Source organism: Triticum aestivum, chromosome 4B, assembly GCF_018294505.1.
Source record: "Triticum aestivum cultivar Chinese Spring chromosome 4B, IWGSC CS RefSeq v2.1, whole genome shotgun sequence".
In the NCBI taxonomy this organism is placed as follows: domain Eukaryota; kingdom Viridiplantae; phylum Streptophyta; class Magnoliopsida; order Poales; family Poaceae; genus Triticum; species Triticum aestivum.
The window spans coordinates 31,729,459-31,734,725 of NC_057804.1; the positions used below are offsets into that span (position 1 = coordinate 31,729,459).

A 5,267-nucleotide genomic window follows, 5' to 3' on the forward strand; every position below is an offset into this window, starting at 1 on the left:
CGACAATTAGGCCCGGCGCGATTAAGTGGCTGATGCGCAGGCCCAAGGCCTTGGAGAGGCTACGGTGGGCATGGGTCAACGCAGTTTGACCGTATTTGTCGTTTCCTCCCGCAAAAATCCGGCGAGAACAGATGGATTCTGTGAAAGGGCTATCGGGATCATTCACGACGATCTTGATATCCACGAGCTCAGCCTGATGGTGCACATACCATTTGTGTAGTCGTTGGTTGGCGGGGAGGTTGGGATCATCGCCGACTTTGGCTTGCTCTGCTTCTTCTAGTGAACGACATCGACTCGCATAGCATCCAATCGAAGTTTCTGTATGAGGAGAGGAATCAAGTTGCGTTGTATTGACCAAATCAGGCAAAACAATGGCAGGGCTTCCGCGAACGAATGTGAGCAAAAAAGAGGGGTATGGGTAGCGTACCTTTGGAGGGAGCTGTCTGATGAATAGAAAGAGAGCTCCGAGTGCTTAAATATGTTGGGCGAGGAGCTATGCATTAATTGCATATGCGAAGCTCCGGTGACTTCGTGTGGAGTGACTGGGAGCTAAGGGGGAGGTGATCAGGCTCTAGTGGGTTCGTGCGTCGCTGGCACCTATGGACTGGGTTGGGGGTTGCTAAGAAATGGGTGGACACCGGTGCAGTCTGTCGTGGCGATCTAACGGAGTTGGGTTGTAGTCATGGCGGATTATAGAGGCCGGGGGGGGGGGGGGGAGTTACCTGCCTCAGGGGGGCTAGCTAGGCTAGGCATGCGTGTGACGACAAGTCGTCGGGCGCGAGGGAACGGGGCTCTGTGCCCTGTCACCATGCAATATGGGCGCTCTGGATTGCTAATGGTTTTCAAACATTGTATGGGAGATGTCTCACTAGAGGTTAAGAAATATGCAGTGAATAGAGCCCCAAGCTTGCATGAACATAACACATATTTCAAAATTCAAATCCACAAAAAAGTGTTTGCTGCCTAAGATTTGGTCGAATTGTTAAGAATGGATCCAGTCTTCCTAGCGGAATAATTTGGGATGGTGATCATTGTGTAAAAATATCATACATAATGGATCAGAGTAAAATACAGTTCCTTCACAAAGTGTCTTTTATGATAGAAAGGGCTTTTGGATCCTCTGCCCAAAATTGGAGCAAGGTTGGTTCATTACTTTGTGTCCCTAGGCATCATTAGAGTGTATATGAATTATTTAATAATTTTTGAAGCGATAGAAAAGGTAGCTGCTTTGAAAAGTGTTGTCAAATAGGCATTTCCGAAAATAGCAAAATAATACTTTTACTAAGTCAAATGGAGTCAAGAATTTTACTAGATGATAAAGTGGGCACAAACGTCCACCTAGTTTCATAATTTTTGGAGGCAGTGAAAATATACTTTGAATTTTATGGGCCAATAATTGACACAAAAGGTATATTGAATAAACAGAAATATTGCATAATGACATAACAATATTTTTTTTAGAAATGGGCTTTATGTACATCATAGAAGCTATGGTAAAAATTGAAGAATTGTAGGTGCAAAGAAAGAAATAAGTTTCCTACAATGGACAAAAAATGAATGAACATATTAATATTTTGGGTCACAAGTGTCATAAGGAAGGTTCAAGGTTCCAGGGGATAGTGTTTGCCAAGTTACCAAGTTCATTCATCAAATATCCAGAAAAAATCCAAGAAAGTCAACGCAGTTAAAAGGAAAAAAAACAGGGAGGCAGATCCACACGTGAAATTTCACTAAATGATGTTTGGTTTGTGACACTGGGTAGGACTGCCTGAGCGATATAGCACCTATTCGCCGGTTAGAGCGATGACTAGTGGCTCCCCGACATTGTTCTTTGGGAGCTCCTATCTAGTTCTCCAGGTGTCGCGACGATCCAAGTGGCTCGCATGAAATGCACGTGGGCCCTGTCCATTAGTGTTGGGTCCCCACGGCAGCTTCTCTCGTTCACGTGGTGGACCTTTCTATCGCATGATCACTAACTAATAAAAATCCAGTAGCCACTGGACTATAGATAAACATGTTTTTTTAGAAGAATTTGAAAAAATGTTCGTGAATCAAAAAACTGGTAGTACAAAAAATGTTTGCAAATTTGAAAATTTCTTCGCGAACTCATAATTGTCCACGAATATAAAAACTTCAATCTTTCAAAAAAGGTTTAAAATTTTAAAAATATTCAAGAATTTTAAAATATAAATATTCACAAAAATCATTTTAAAGTTTTTCTTTAAATTTTCATTTTTATTTTATTTATAAAATAACAAAAAAGTAAAGGAAAAAAGGCATAATGGAAAAGGAAAAACATGAACGATGGAACTTTCAAGAATGTTCCTTAAACCGGGATAACCACTGTGCGTTCTTTTCTCTATATCAGCCGGCCTGTTGAAAGAAATAGCAGGGAACTGGGTATGCGTGAGAACGTATCCTGTGCAACGATGGAATTGATGCGCCGAATGCACCGACCGATTCTGGGCCACAGGATGAAGAATAGATGGACTGGATGGTAACTTAAGCTGGCCGCTGGTACATTTTGTAGAAGAGACCTTGTAAAGTCATTCAGCTGCGCAGAAGTCCTTCCGAAATCCCATCGTCACCTTCCCTTTCCTCTGTCCCCTTCTGTACATGTAGCGGGCGATCTGCGAGCTAGGTTAGCAATTTGCTCCGTCGCCTCTCTCTCCCCATCTGCTGGATCACCGTACCTAGTTCTAGCGCCAGTAGCCCTCTTATCCTCTCAAATGGCCTCGCCCAGCACGGCCAGCAGCCACCATCATCGCTGTCGGGGAGCATGTAATCTGTTCAGCCATCAAAAAGGAGCAGACCATCTTTTGAGGCTTAAAGATCCAGAGTATGATCTCCTATTCGATACATGTTTCTTCCCGTTTGTCAATTTGCCCCAATTGCAGCACATTGCAGTAGAAAACAGGCAAACAGATGTTGTTCTCATCCTTAATTTGTAAAGTGTCCATGCGTCTTGCATGCTGTAAAATACAGTAAAAATTGTGCATGAATGTTATGAATTTTATGTGAAAATGGCTACCAGGGAGTTAATTTGCATGACAGAAGTAGATTATATTTTCTCTGTATTCTTTTGATTCACTTTGTTGATTTAAACTGCACTTTAATGTCCAGCTGAATTCTCTGAAAGCATTACTAGTTCTTCTTATTCGTGATTTTTCCTTGTTGCATTCCACATTCTAACAATGTTTTGGAATTAACGATACTGATATGTGTCACTTGTTAGTACGTCAGTCATCTTATTACCAATTGCAGATACAATGAATTGTTCCGTTGTTATATTTCCCCAACTAGTCTGTCATGGAGTTAGTGGCAAGTGTTGCTCTAAGTGTTGGTTCGACCACAAACATAAGAGTTGAAGACGACGCCAATGGCTTTTCTGTGGTAATTCCCTTGTTGTACTCATCATGTTTGCCATGCACATCCATATCATTTGACTGATTTTTTCTTAAATTGCAAGGACGCAATTTAGTTTTCACAAATCACGGAATAACTACAGCAAGCCAAAACAACAACAACAATCTTCCATTCTGTGTAAGTATTTTTTTTTCAGGTTAGTGTTGTGAAGTTTCAGAAATTTATGTTCTGCTCCAGGAACAGCTGAGGAGCCGGATCAAGACTAATTCTCTCCATTTGTATGTATAATACAGGTAAAGACTGGTTCTCTCAAGTGATGTGCAAATTTCGTTCTCTGTTCCAATGCAAAATAGTGCCTCTCCACTAGTTGTGATGGGACATGAAGTTAATTGGACTGTGTCTATATATATGCTCATGCAGCTTAACAATTACTTTGTGGCCAAATCCGCCGGGGGAATGGTCGAATGATTTCTCAGGTTTTGAGAATTCACTGAAGATGTGTTGTACTTCATATGTACTGTGACACATATCTTTTACACGTTATTTCCTTGTGTCCTTAATTCAGCACAAAATTCAGGATAGAAGGCCGAAGTAGAATCTGAAACTGGGCATGACAAAACACAATAATATCAACTGTAGTCTGATTTCTGTTATGGACATAGCAAATGCACAAGCATCAATATGGGGAAGGCTCGCATATACAAAAAATACCCCTTTTCCGCTGCTTCTACAGAATAAAATATGTGACTCATGATCTGAATAAAAAACGCACATCAGGTTGTTAGGAATTTTGAGGCATCGCTGAATCATAGCCTGCAACGGTAGCAGCGGTGCCAAACCAAAAGCATGTCGTCGGCCGCGCCAAGCCATAGCCAGCCCCATCATGCACAGGGATAGATTGTGGGAAGAGACAGAGGGAAGGGGATTGCAGCCATTTTAGGGTGGGAGTTATTTTGAAGAGGGCTCACATCATCATGGATCGCCTGTACAGAGAGGGGATCTCACGAAGAGATGCACACAAGGGGAAAGAGGAAAGGGAAGGGGGCGATGGGATTTCAGAAGGACGCATGGTCTGTTCTATAAAATGTACCAGCGGCCATCTTATGATGTCATCCAGTCCATCTATTCTCCATCCCGTGGCCCAGAATCGGTCGGTACATCTGGTGCATCAGTTCCATCGTTTCACAGGATACGTCCTCGGGTATGCGAAGGTACGGCTAAGGAACTATTTGGGCGCGGCTATATGCCGCCTACTGCAAGGCGCACGGCTGCCTCGCCTTAGTGTGCCGTTGCTGGGCCGACCCAGTAGGACGTGGCTCATCCTGCTGGCATCACACGAATTTACTTTTGTTAACTTATTACTTATATATGTTTTTCAAATTAAATGCATATATATTCAAAATAATAAATTTACTTATGAATTTCGAAATATGAATAAAAATGTTATAAAAACATTGTTAGCAAAGTTTTAGAATGTTGATAACTTTATTGTGGCACTAAGAATGTGGTTCCGAGTTTAAAAAATGTATGCCATTTTTCAAAAATGTGTATAGAATATTTCTTTTACATAAAGTGAAAAAAAGTTCACGATGCTAGAAAAATGTACGCCACACTTGATGAAAATATTCCCGCATTTCAAAAAAATGTTAAAAACTGCTTGCATAGCTTCAAATAATTTTTGTTTCAATTAAAACATGTATGGTGACATTGTAAAGAAATATTTGCGTATTTTCCAAAAATTTCCATGAAAACTTAAAAGTCGTTTATACAATGGAAAAAAATGATCACATAATTTTAAAAAAAATTTATTGGCATTTAAGAAATGTACAAATTTTATATGTAAAAACGTTACAATGTATGAAAAAAATCAACACCTTTTTTAAATGTACATCACGTAATTG

The 5,267-nt window shown here is 40.7% G+C and overlaps 1 long non-coding RNA gene across 2 annotated transcripts; it reads left to right on the top strand.

The window, feature by feature from the left end:
* The first annotated feature begins 2,570 nt into the window (after window positions 1–2,570).
* Window positions 2,571–4,146, top strand: LOC123094329 (uncharacterized). 2 transcript variants are annotated; one of them, XR_006445801.1, is made up of 3 exons: window positions 2,571–3,393; window positions 3,470–3,562; window positions 3,660–4,146. It is a non-coding gene; the product is annotated as an uncharacterized lncRNA (long non-coding RNA). The 2 variants fall into 2 exon arrangements; XR_006445800.1 differs by having other exon boundaries at window positions 3,470–3,543.
* Window positions 4,147–5,267: the final 1,121 nt, after the last annotated feature.